The sequence below is a fragment of the Oryctolagus cuniculus genome, chromosome 1 (genome assembly GCF_051225735.1).
Source record: "Oryctolagus cuniculus isolate XC-2025 breed Fujian yellow rabbit chromosome 1, ASM5122573v1, whole genome shotgun sequence".
In the NCBI taxonomy this organism is placed as follows: Eukaryota; Metazoa; Chordata; class Mammalia; order Lagomorpha; family Leporidae; genus Oryctolagus; species Oryctolagus cuniculus.
Genome location: NC_142867.1, coordinates 85,224,245 through 85,238,256, shown reverse-complemented (window position 1 = coordinate 85,238,256; position 14,012 = coordinate 85,224,245). Strand labels below are relative to the sequence as shown.

The 14,012-nt window shown below is 44.5% G+C and overlaps 2 pseudogenes; both read left to right on the top strand.

The window, feature by feature from the left end:
* The first annotated feature begins 2,863 nt into the window (after positions 1-2,863).
* LOC108178221 (mitochondrial import inner membrane translocase subunit Tim10 pseudogene) lies at positions 2,864-3,244 on the top strand (annotated as a pseudogene).
* Positions 3,245-4,183: 939 nt separating this feature from the next.
* On the top strand, positions 4,184-12,837 carry LOC127483861 (zinc finger CCHC-type and RNA-binding motif-containing protein 1 pseudogene; annotated as a pseudogene).
* The last annotated feature ends 1,175 nt before the right edge of the window (positions 12,838-14,012 follow it).

Sequence of the window (14,012 nt, the reverse complement as noted above, 5' to 3'; positions counted from 1 at the left end):
AAAGGAATGAATGCTCCAACATGGGAAGCAGTCCCTACAGACTCATAGAATGACAATCACTTTAAGTAGCCCTTAAGGCATTCTGTTCTGACTAAAAATCTCTGGAAAACATTTCAGGTGTAGAAAGCCAAGACACTGTGGCAAAAAATGTCCTACATGAAGTACCTCAGTGGGTGAGAGCCCAGTGGAAGGAAGTGGTCATCAAAGGATGTACTTTCCTCTAAAGGGAGGAGAGAATTTCCATTTTGCTATGGCCTTATCTAAATACTGACAGTTTGTGGATCCCAAAAGCTTCCATAGCCTAGGCAGCTCACGTCAAGAGCCTTGGGTGATCACTGATGTCATATATGAGTGTTAATTGTTAAATTAACAACAGGAGTCACTGTGCACTAACTTCCCATGCAAGACCTCTGTCCTCAAATAGTTGACAGTAAAACCTCTTCTCAAAGATTTATTTCATTTTAGTGTATTAAGTGGAATATATTCTTATGTCTCATAACTTTTAGTTATGCCTAAATGTCTAACTCCATTGTTTTCTTAGGTGCTTTCTTAATTAATGATAAAACTCTCAAGGACTTACTTTCTTTTAATGTATTAAGTGGAAGATATTCTTACGTCTCATAAGTTATAGTTATGTCTAAGTGCTCACAAAAGATGTATCATTCCTGGGTGCTCCTTTAAAATTAATTTTCTTCTTTTTTTCTTAATATTTAGCTTTTATTTAATGAATATAAATTTCCAAAGTACAGCTTATGGATTACAATGGCTCCCCCCCCATAACTTCCCTCCCACCTGCAACCCTCCCCTTTCCCGCTCCCTCTCCTCTCTCTTTATATACAGAAGATCAGTTTAGCATATATTAAGTAAAGCTTTCAACAGTTTGCACCCACACAGAAACACAAAGTGAAAAATACTGTTTGAGTACTAGTTATAGCATTAAATCTCAATGTACAGCACATTAAGGACAGAGATCCTACATGAGGAGTAAGTGCACAGTGACTCCTGTTGTTGACTTAACAATTCGACACTCTTGTTGATGGCATCAGTAATCCCTCTAGGCTCTTGTCATGAGTTGCCAAGGCTATGGAAGCCTTTTGAGTTTACCAACTCTGATCATATTTAGGCAAGGTCGTACTCAGAGTGGAAGTTCTCACCTCCCTTCAGAGAAAGGTACCTTATTCTTTGATGGCCCTGTTCTTTCCACTGGGATCTCACTTGAAGAGATCTTTCATTTAGGTCATTTTTTTTTTTTTGCCAGAGTGTCTTGGCTTTCCATGCCTAAAATACTCTCATGATCTTTTCAGCTGGATCCGCATGCCTTAAGGGCTGATTCTGAGGCCAGAGTGCTGTTTAGGACATCTGCCATTCTATGAGTCTGCTGTGTATCTCGCTTCCTATGTTGGATCGTTCTCTCCCTTTTTTATTCTATCAGTTATTATTTGCAGACACTAGTCTTGTTTATGTGATCCCTTTGGCTCTTAGTCCTATCATTATGTTCAATTGTGAGCAGAAATTGGTCACTTGGACTAGTGAGATGGCATTTTCAAAAAAGTAGTGAAAATAATTTGAAGATGCAATGACTTTTTTTTAAGATTTTTTATTTATTTATTTGAGAGGTAGAGTTACAGACAGTGAGAGGGAGAGAAAGGTCTTCCTTCCATTGGTTTACTACCCAGACGGCCACAACGGCCAGAGCTGAGCTGATCTGAAGCCAGGAGACTGGTGCTTCTTTCTGGTCTCCCATGTGGGTGTAGGGACCCAAGGACTTGGGCCATCTTCTACTGCTTTCCCAGGCCACAGCAGAGAGCTGGATTGGAAGAGGGACAGCCAGGACTAGAACCAGCGCCCATATGGGATGCCGGTGCCACAGGTGGAGGATTAACCTACTGTGCCACAGCACCGGCCCCAAGATGCAATGACTTTGAACAGCGCTTGTCTTGATTGTTGAGGAACAGATTTTGGTTTTTTTTTTTCTTTCATGCAAATTGTTGAACTCTTAACTTAGTATAGAGTTGGTCTTCTGTGTATAAAGTTAATTGAAAATAGATCCTAGTGGAGAATGGAACTGGGAATGGGAATGTGAGAGGGAGGAGCAGGTGGGGTTGGAGTGGGGGTGTGAGGGTGGGTATGGTGGGGAGAATCACTATATTCCTAAAGTTGTACTTATGAAACTTGTATTCCTTAAATAAAAGGTTTCTTTGTGGGGGAGGGGGAGAAAGAGGTAAATTTAGAGAGAAAGAGAGAGTGAGAATATAGGTTAATGTTTCCCAGAGACTGTATTGGAAGTGGGTTGGGAATGGGGATTGACCATAAATCAATATAGGATTTCTTTGGAGGGTAAAGAAGATAATCTAAAATTAGTCAGTGGTAATGGTTACAACATTATAAATACACTAAAAATCAGTGAATTGTAAATTTTTAAATGAGTTTTTGCTATGTAATAAAGCTGGTTTTGAAAAAAATTCATAAATAAAAATACTAGACAAGGACAAGACCTGAGTTCAAATCCCAGCTCTGCACTTAGGACGTTGGGCAAGTCACAACACCATCTGTGCCTGTTCTCTCCATAGGTAGAAAAGACCCTTGCCCCTTTGTAGAGGGATTATACATCCAAGGGCTGATTCAAGAAGTTGCATCTTTTTTCTCCACTCACTACTCTGCAATCTAGATCCACTGTTCCCTCCCAGAGAATGAGAAAAAAGCATCCCATTTCCTGGAATAATCCTCACAACCATCCACCCAGGACTGGCATTTCCTAGTCTCCATTCAAAGCTAAAAGGTAAAAGGGAGAAAGTTAACTAAAAGACAAATCCTAGAGACAGAAAGTATTATCATGATCACCAGGCACTTGGGGGAGGAAATAATGGGGTGTTCGTGTTTAATGGGTAAAGAGTGAGCCACTCTGCACATTGTGACTCTCCCCAGGCTGTAGAGTAGGCAGCCAGGAGAGCCCCTTCACAAGCTGGGCTGAGATGGCCCACTCACAGCCTAACAGCTGGCTGCACAGCTGGAGGTGGAGAGCGGTGCTGATAAATACGACAGACAGACCCGTGCCTGCCACTGGAAGTGCATGCCTTCCCATCACAAGGAAGCAGAGCTGTCCAAAGGTGAGTCTGTGTGCCTGGACCTGCGTGTCTCCAAGTACCTGGACATCCATGAGCAAACGGGTAAGAAGTTGACAGATTTGTCTGTACAGCATGAAGAATTGATGAAGCAGGTACCACAGAGCTCTGAGCCTGCATGAAGCCCCAGACAGTACACACCCAAGTATGTACCTTACTCTTTCCCACTTACCTAATAAAAGCACCTCCTCCTGGGTGTACTCTGTGGAGACTGCCAGGCCTAGGCTTTCTTTGGATTCTCCAGGAAACTGAGGTGTGATAGAGCTCTCTCCTAGTTGAAGAAGGGGTGTTTGTCACACTAGAATATGACTGTGATTGTGTGTGTATGTTCATGTGTGTGTGTGTATAGACAAGGTTGTTAACAAAAAGAATGAATAATTAATAACATTGAATTATATACTTGAAATGCTTAAAATGGAAATTTTATGTTATGTATATGTATCACATTAAAATGTCATGAAAATGTTATTAAGATACATCATTAATTAAGATAATTATATTCAAGTCAGTGTGGTGGAATGAGAAGGCCATGCCAAGATGGCCACTGGCAAATTTACTCAGGAATGGCTTTGAAACCCACCTGGCAATGGAGCCTGCCTGGCAATAGTCTGTGATTGGATGGTTTTGGAAACCACATGGCTTCAGATACTGCCTGGCAACGGGCTATGATTGGTTAGGGCATAAACCGCCCCTTGACTGTATTGGCTGCCTTGGCTATTTAAGCTGCTGTACCAACTGAAATAAACGAGTCTGCAGGCTGCTCACCTCTGGCCCGCTTTCACCCGACTCCTGGGGTCTGTGTGGTGACTCCACGCCTCTTGCCCCACCACGCTCCTCCTCTCAGAACAAATCAACCTCAACAAGTCAGCTCTTCTGATGAGATAGTGTGGTTGGACCAATAACAGGAAGCCCTCCTCTCTACCACCTGGAGCTTAGGAAGGAATAAAGCAATGAGAAGAGAAGTCTCTGTGGAAGGGAATGAGGGCAGCACTGATTCTGCCTTGATGGACAGAAATGGGGGGAAAGTGCTCTAAGTCCTTGTCACAGACTGTGCTGTAGTCATGGACATAATCCCATCCTATTGGCATGACATCATGCATTCCAACATCATTTCTCTAGCTTTCCTGGGAGATCAAGTATGGTACGCCATCCATTCAGGAAAAGCCATTAATACTGGGTCCCCTGTAACCACACCCAGTCCAAAGGGAAGCTCAAAACGCCCATCAGAGCCTCTACCCAACAACGAAGGTGGCTAATTTCTCCTCTGTGTACCTCAGTCATGCCTTGTTCTTTATAATCTGGTCTTCAGTTTAGTACAGATAGGCCAGGACAGACTAAAGCAACCATAGTGAAAATCACTAGAACTGGACAACATACACCCTTGTGGACTATACCATTTCCCACATTAGACCTTCCAGGACATCTTTCGGGTTTCCCTCTTTCTTGGGGCACCAAAATGATATGTGAAGCTTCTTATACATCTAGGAGAAGCTGCCTTTTTTACTTTCAATGCATTTCTGCAGAAAGTTTCCAAAGCAATCTATTCATTTATTTAACAAACATTTCCTAAGTGCCTACTGGGTATCAGACTCTCGGCTAAGCACTGGGGCTGCAGTAGTGCACAAACCAGCCCAGCACCTCATCCTTGCGTTGTTTACAATTCAATAGTGCTCAAAATCTCTAATGCACAGAATCACTGCCCTCAGGGTCCTTGTTCCCCACAGAATCCGCAGGATTTGCAGAAAGCATTAGGGAGTGGTGGTGCACAAGTGGGATTTGGAGGCCAGTTTAAACCCAGCCCATTTACTTCCCAGCTGTGCTACTTTGAACAAATGTATTCACTGGGGCCGGCGCCATGGCTCGCTTGGTTAATCCTCTGCCTGCAGCGCTGGAATCCCATATGGGTGCCAGATTCTAGTCCCAGTTGCTCCTCTTCCAGTCCAGCTCTCTGTGTGGTCCAGGAAGGCAGTGGAGGATGGCCCAAGTGCTTGGGCCCCTGTACCTGCATGGGAGACCAGGAGGAAACACCTGGCTCCTGGCTTCGGATCAGCACAGAGTGCTGGCCGTGGCGACCATCTGGGTAGTGAACCAAAGGAAGGAAGACCTTTCTCTCTGTCTCTCTCTCTCACTGTCTAACTCTGCCTGTCAAATAAAAAAAAAAAAAATAATGTATTCACTTCCCGGAGTCTTAGTTTTCCATATATGAGATATGGATGATATCCTCATCAGCCACATAGGGCTGTTGGAAGAACTGAATGAGTTGATTTATGTGAAGTATTCTATATGGCACCTGGTACATGGTAGCTACCCATATTACTGTTAATAAGAATAATGTTGATTATGCAAGTATGAATTTCTTCAGAAAGAAGAAAGACTTTATAGAAGACACAGATCTTGGTGTCAGCAAGGCTCAAGTTTGGTCTCTAACCACATCTTTAAGTGTGTCACAATCTTCCTACCTCAGTCTTACCAGACATAAAGTGGGACTAACACCCACCATCTTCTAGTGATGTTGTAAGGATATGTTAACTACATTTTCCAGGGCCTTTGAAGGTGAGAGTGCTGAGTAAGTACCCCAAAATAGAAAATTAAAAGGTGCATCATTTATTAGAAGAAAAACACCAAACTGGTGCCCGCACATTTGTCACCAGAGTTGTGGCCCCTACAGCTCCTTCTTCCCTTCTCTGACTCATGTTGAGTGAGATCAGTCCAAATAACATAAATGTCCTCCATAAATGCCACACCTCCACCCACCACCACCTACCACCCCACCTCCAGCCCAGAAAGGAAATCAACATTTCAAACTGTGGTGGTAATATCTCACATTTATTTTTTACACTAATAGGGGATTACATATGCATTGCTAACCTGCCAGTGGCCACATCCCATTGAATGTTGCACTAATCAACATTCAAATGAGCAAAATTAACAGGATGCATCTAGAGAGAAAGATTTATTTCAAAGAATTGGCTCAGGTGATTGTGGACACTTGGTGTTTGCACACTCTAAGGGCACAGGCCAGAAGGCTGGAGACCCAGAGGAAAGTTGTAGTGCAATTCTGAAGCTAGCCCATTGGCAGAATTCCCTCCTTCCAGGGAGATCAACTGATTGTTTCACACACACACACACATACACACACACACACACACACACACACGGGAGGGTAACCTGCTCTACTCAATGTCCGTGGATTTAAATGTTATATTATCTAAAACAGAAGATCCTCACAGAAGCATCTAGAATAACATTTGACCAAATATCTGGTGCCGTAGCCTCGCTAAGTTGATTCATAAAATGAACCATCACAAGTGTATTTCTCAGATGTATTATCAGAACGTGCTTTTAGATGACCACCATGTTCCCTGCTAGGTCCACTTCTGGGCCTCTGGGTTGACTGCTCCCACCTCAGCCACCAACACGTAGGTCCTGCCTTCAGGAGTGGCTTGCCAGCTGTCTTCGCCCACCCATCACCCATCACCTGCCTGCGTGTGGAGAACAGCCTGCTCCAGCCTGGCCTCCTGATCTCCTCCCCAAGGAAGATAGAGCGAATAGAAGATCAGATGAACTTCCTTCAATCCTTTCCCCAAAAACAGTGGTTCTCAAGGTGTGGGCCCCACACCAGCAACATCCCCATCATCCAGGAACTTGCTAGACAAGCTAATTCAGGAACCCCAGCCCAGCCCTATTGACTCAGCGGGGGCCCAGCAATCTGATTTAAATAAGTCCTCCAGGAGATTCTGCTGCATGAACAAGCCCAGTGGGTGCTGCCAGAGAAAAACTCCCAGACCCTGGTTGTCTCTCCTCCTTCCTCATCTACCTTGAAGGCATCTAGTGAATATCTTTCCTCTGTGAAATTCCAGGGTTGGCATCTCACATACCAAGGTTCCCAAAGTGTGAGTCTCACTGACAGTAGATCAGACACTCTTCTAAAGTGCTTTCATTACATTGAACTTCTTTGAATCACTGAAAATAATGCTTTTCTTCTAAGTCTGAACATTTAACCTTCTGAAGCCAAAATAATTCAAAACCTCACAGTCTCATCCCTAATGATTAGGCAACCTTACCTAGGGCTCTCAACTGAGTGCTTGTATGTTAGTCCTAAAGGCTGGTTAGACACTGTAGTGGACAGGTAACCTCCCATGTCTACAGCCAACTTTGGGCCTCCACAGTTTACTGACTGGCTGTGTGTACTTATTTCCAGAGCATTCCCCAGCATTGCCTTCAGAGATGTGTTTCACCATCATTAAGACTAGTAATTTGGGGGCCAGTGCTGTGGCGCAGTGGGTTAATGCCCTGGCCTGAAGCGCAGGCATCCCATATGGGTGCCGGTTTGAGACCCAGCAGATCCACTCGCGATCCAGCTCTCTACTTTGGCCTAGGAAGCCAGTAGAAGATGGCCCAAGTGCTTGGGCCCCTGCACCCATGTGGGAGACCCGGAAGAAGCTCCTGGCTTTGGATTGGTGCAGCTCCAGCTGTTGTGGCCAATTGGGCAGTGAACCATTGGATGAAGAACCTCTCCCAGCCCTGCCTCTCCTCTCTCTGTGTAACTATGATTCTCAAATAAATAAATAAATCTTTAAAAAAAAGTAATTTGGCCAGATTATTTCAGCAGCTCCCACTTCTACTGACCAAGATGGCCAAGAGGCTTATGGGAGTGCTAGGAAGAGTTGACACCATGGGACCATTTCACTACTCACTAGGGTCTGGCAGAGTGGCTTAATACTAAGCTATGATTACATGCTTAGCAGTATTTGGCACAAAGCTGATGTTTATGTCGCCAAAACTTAAATGAGTAAACTTCCTATTACAAGCAGTGTCAAGGACTGCTCCACTAAGCAAATGTTCTGGTTAACAAGCAGCTACCCTGGGTTCCATACATGGCTTGTTAATTTGAACATATTTCAGAATCACAAGCCATACATGTGAGAGAGTTGAAAGAGATCTTACAGCTCAAGTCAGTGCACAATCCCAGTGCCTGGGCTTCTGATCACAATTCCTGTCAGTTGTTTATCCAGACTTAATTAATTAGAATTCCATTCCAGGCAATCCAGAGGGTGAAAAACATCTTTTTTGAAAGATTTATTTGTAAAGCAAAGTTAGAGAAAGAAAGAGACATTCTGTCTGCTATTTCACTCCCCAAAAGCTTGCAATGGCTAGGCTGGGCTAGGCCAAAGCCAGAAGCCAGGCAGGAAATCCATCCAGGTCTCCCATGTAGGTGGGCAGGGGCCCAAGTACTTGAGCCATCTTCCACTGCTTCCCCAGATGCATTAGCAGGGAGCTGGATTGCAAGAAGAGCAGCCGGGACTCAAACCAGTGCTCCAACATGCAATACTGGCATCACAGGCCTAATCCACTGTGCATCAACACTGGCCCCCAAAAATGTCCTTTTAATGAGCCAAGATCTGTCTCTCTGCAACTTCGTAGTTTGACATCTCTAATCTTTCACTTCACCTTCAAATACTTGGACACAATGATCACATATCTCCTGCATCTTCCTTCTGAGCTCAGCGATTCCTTTTACCATTGGAGCATCAACTCAAGTTCATGCCCGTGTCATCTATAGCCTTCTCAAAGTGTGGGATCTAGATTGAACTGCACACCACAGGGCATGTTCTGGTACAGAGAGGGAGGACAAAGTGACACCTGCCAATAATAGATTGGAATAAAAAATAGAGCTAATGCTCTATGCTGCTTCTTTATTGAAAAGAGATGTGGAGTCCGCTTCTGAACATATGCACAGAAATAACTGAGACACTCAGATGTCTGCTAAATAATAAAAAGTAATTTTAAACACTCAAAAAATAATGTCAAAGCATATCACTGATCCTCACCCCTCCTGACTCCTCCATGTTGTCCAATTCTAGCAGAACTGAGAACACTCTAGCCATTGGTTGAAAGATTCTAAAATAGTATGAAGGCCACTCCAGAAGCTGTCCCCAGCACTAGGTTACCACCAGGTTACTGAATTGAGGAGGGAGGACCTGCCCCACTTCACAGTATATACTCATATCCTTGCATGAGTGCAGCAACAAAAGGACCCAGCCTCTCCAAGGAGCCTGCCTATGGCCAGACACCCTGGCCATCTGTCCAGCAGTTTTATAAACAGCTCCAGCTTTCTTCAGGTCCACTGAAGGGAAGGGGAAGGAAAAATCCATTAAGTACCTATGACATGCCAAGCACATGGTGTTTCACAGGCCTTCTCTCTTTTAATCTCCCTTAGCAACTTCTAAAGTACATGTGTGGCCCTCAGAAAGCCCATAGTGGTTATCGGAACCTGCCTAAGGTCACAGAGCTAACAAGAAGCAAGTGAGAGCAAGCATCCAGGACAGGCTGTCCAGGCTGATGGTCCCTCTGCTGGGTCCCACGAGGGAAGCTAAGTGCATCATCATTCATTGGGATCCCAGTCTGCATTTACAGGGCACACTGTGAGATGGGGCTGGGGGTGTCTACATGGGAACCACAAAGCAGGATCCTTCATGGGAGTAGCGGGTCCCAGCTTCCAGAAGCCCCAGGACCCAACATAATGAGTCACTTTGGTCCCATCTTGGAAAATCCGTCCCTTGCTGGCATTCAGACCTCTGGATTTTCTCAGTGTTCCAGAAAAGCAATGCCTAATTAGGGGCAGTGAGCAATTTTCTCCCCACCTTTCACACCTGTGAAGTCCTTTGGATGAAACAGATTATTGATAATATATAAAAGCTGCCACTTTTCAAGTCAGATCATTTGGGGGGCCCATCAAAAGAGGGTGAGTAAAACAGAGATTAAAATCCCTGTTAGGATGGCTGTCGATTTCCAAGTCTTAAGTTCCTTGTGTGGCCAGCTAGAGGCTGCAATGTCTCCTATTGTCTGAAGGAGGAGCCTAGATGCAGCTAAATGACCTAAGTCAAAGGGCAGTCTCCTGGTGGGTTCAAAGCAGAAAACTACCATTCATCATCATAATGATGTGTACTTGTTAAGCAGGGCCTTTCATCTCTGTCTCTCAAAGTCCTGGGACCATCATTAATTACACCTCCCAACACACCTCTGAGGCAGGTAAAAAATTATTATACCCACTTTACAGGTGAATAAAGGCTACCAGGGGAGGAGGGATGAATTATTTGGGGCCACACATAAGCCAGGTGGCAGAGCAAACAATTCCCACCCGCGCCACCCCTCCCCAGGTCAGGCTTAGGCTGCCCTAGTCTCCTTTGCTCTTCTCTCTGAACGATCAGGTTCCAGGAGAAAATGGAAGAATCTGTGATACCACCTCTAAGAGCCAATGCAATTGGTTCCTCCTAGCCCAGGCTCTTAGAAAAAGACAGTAGCCATTGGTTGAACTCTGTAATTAATACACAATTATTCTTAAGTGTTGAAACTTAACTGAAAAGTGATCCCTGTTAAATATAAGAGTGGGAATAAGAGAGGGAAGAGATGTATAATTTGGGACATGCTCAATCAGACTTGCCCCAAATGGTAGAGTTAGAAATGTACCGGGGGATTCCAATTCAATCCCATCAAGGTGGCATGTACCAATGCCATCTCACTAGTCCCAGTGATCAATTTCTGCTCACAATTGATCACACAGATAGGTCTAAGAATCAAAGGGATCACATAAACAAGACTAGTGTCTGCTAATATTAACTGATAGAATAAAAAAGGGAGAGAATGATCCAACAATGGAAGCAGAATACACAGCAGACTCATAGAATGGCAGATGTCCTAAACAGCACTCTGGCCTCAGAATCAGCCCTTAAGGCATTCGGATCCAGCTGAAAAGACCATGAGAGTATTTTAGGCATGGAAAGCCAAGACACTCTGGCAAAAAAAAAAAAAAAAAAAAAAAAAAAATGAAATGACCTAAATGAAAGATCTCTTCAAGTGAGATCCCAGTGGAAAGAACAGGTCTTCAAAGAAGGAGGTACCTTTCTCTGAAGGGAGGAGAGAACTTCCACTTTGACTATGACCTTGTCTAAATATGATCAGAGTCGGCAAATTCAAAAGGCCTCCATAGCCTTGGCAACTCATGACAAGAGCCTAGAGGGATTACTGATGCCATAAACAAGAGTGTCAATTTGTTAAGTCAACAACAGGAGTCACTGTGCACTTACTCCTCATGGAGGATCTCTGTCCTTAATGTGCTGTACATCGTGATTTAATGCTATAACTAGTACTCAAACAGTATTTTTCACTTTGTGTTTCTGTGTGGGTGCAAACTGTTGAAAGCTTTACTTAATATATGCTAAACTGATCTTCTGTATATAAAGAGAATTGAAAATGAATCTTGATGTGAATGGAAGGGGAGAGGGAGTGGGAGAGGGGAGGGTTGCGGGTGGGAGGGAAGTTATGGGGGGGAGAGCCATTGTAATCCATAAGCTATACTTTGGAAATTTATATTCATTAAATAAAAGTTAAAAAAAAAGACAGTAGCCTATTTATAGGTAGCATAGAAGATAGATAGATAGGTAGGTAGGTAGATAGATCGATCGATCCTCATTGCCCCTTAGGATGGGTGTGGCCAGTAACTGATGGGATACTGGGGAGATCTAGACCATGCTTCAGCTGCCTCCGGTCCCCCGCCACGATTGTGCACTGCAGCTCCTCCCTGTGGCCAGGACTCCCCTTCTCCAAGTGTCCCCCCCTTTGCATCTCCACCATACAGCACAGGAGTGCGCAGCAGGGTTATCCCACATAGCCTGGGGGACTTGGGGAAGAGGGCACGTGTAAGACACGCTGCTCACAGGGAAGGCACGTGATTCAGGCAGAGGTGACAGAAAGCACAGGGTCAAAAGGAGAGGGAGGTCTGAGGGCTAAAACCTGCAAGGCATCTGTGTGCAAGATGCGCAGCTTGCTCGGAGGGAGAGTGGGAAGAGTCCAAAAAGGAAACAGCAGAGAGCAGAAAGCTGGGCAAAAACAGTACAATCAAGGCTGAAGTGTCAGAATAGGACGCTGAGCTCGGCGCCTGCTCCTACCAGGACCCGCGGCACCCAAGCCGCTGCGAAGGGGCAGGAGGAGTCAGGGTTGAGCTGGCCGGATCCAGGGTTCCAGCGCCACCGTGCCACCCGCAGAACTGAGGGGTGGACTGGCCGCAAGTCAATGCGTAGGGTAGGTCTCCAACTTGTCTTTTACCCTGGCAGACAACGACTTTCCCCGGATGTTTTCCAACTTCGGCAAAGTTGTAAAGGTGGCTATCACGAAAGATAAAGAGAGCTGGCAGAGTAAAGGGGTTGCATTTGTTTTGGTTTCGCATAAGGACTGCGCAAAACTGCACCAAGGCCATAAACAACAAACGGTTATTTGGGAGAGTGATAAAAGCGAGCCTTGCGATCCACAACGGAAGAGCAGCTGAGTTCATCCGAAGCCGAAACTGCTTTGATAAATCCAGACGCTACGAAGGTGGGGGAAGTGGACACTTAGGTTACGCCTGGCCTAAAAATACGATTGCAGAATGTGAACTTCCAAAGGAAAAAAAAAGAAAAAAGAAAAAGAAAGAAAGTTCCTGAACCAGAAGAAGAAATTGAGGAAGTAGAAGAAAGTGAAAAAAAGAAAATGAAAATCCACTTTAGGGGGTCCCTCAACATTAGGTGGGTCAAGACCCCAGAGGATAAAGAAAAGCACACATTTCAGTGATGAGGAAGGAGTGATTAAAACTGCACTTATTATCTTAATATCCCTAAAATTAACAAAGGTCTTGGCGCACAAAAGCTCAGCTGACAGTAAGGTTACTTGTAGGATTTGAGCATAAGAACACTTAATACCAAATTGTTTTTCACTAGAAAATAGTCCAGGCTGGCGCCGGGGCTCACTAGGCTAATCCTCTGCCTGCAGCGCCAGCACTCCGGCTTCTAGTCCCGGTCAGGGCGCCGGATTCTGTCCCAATTGCCCCTCTTCCAGGCCAGCTCTCTGCTGTGGCCCAGAAAGGCAGTGGAGGATGGCCCAGGTGCTTGGGCCCTGCACCCGCATGGGAGACCAGGAGAAGCACCTGGCTCCGGGCTTCGGATCAGCACAGTGCGCCGGCTGCAGTGGCCATTGGAGGGTGAACCAACGGTAAAGGAAGACCTTTCTCTCCGTCTCTCTCTCACTGTCCACTCTGCTGTCAAAAAAAAAAAAAAATAGTCCATAGGAAGTTTTAGAAATACATATGTATTGTGTTTCTGTTTTGCTTTGGTACAGCACAGTTTGTGCATCCCTGATCTGAACTCTGAAACAGCACAAAATCCGAAACATTTTGACACCAACACCATGTCTCGGGAGGAAGTTCCCACACCATGGAACTCATGACAACATTATTACACATCCTATAAAAATTACCTCCAGGCTATGTACATAAAGTTTACATAAAACGTAAATGAAGCTCATATTTAGACTTGGGTCCAACCCCCAAGAGGTCTCATTATGTATTTGCAATTACTCCAAAATTTAAAAAAAAAAAAAAAAAACTGGAACCCAAAGTACTTCTGGCCCAAGTATTTCATATAAGAGATACACAACTTGTACTAAAAATCAGAATTTGCTAATAAACTTGAAAAGAGCTCATTTTTACAAAAATAAGAGAGCAATACAAATAATGCTATTGTCATCCCATGAGAATATGTTTGATATTAAATGATTTATTTGAGATATTCATTGTAAAACTTTATTCATGTCTGATTGGTTGACATGACTTTTGAAATTTAATCATCAACACAAACTTCATAAAATGTTAATAAATTTTTAAAAGATTTTATTTATTTGAGAGGCAGAGTTACAGACAGTGAGAGGGGGAGACAGAAAGGCCTTCCATCCACTGGTTCACTCCCCCAAATGGCTGCAATGGCCAGAGCAGAGCCGATCCGAAGCCAGGAGCCAGGAGCTTCTTCTGGATCTCCCATGCAGGTGCAGGGGCCCAAGGACTTGGGCCATCTTCTACTGCTT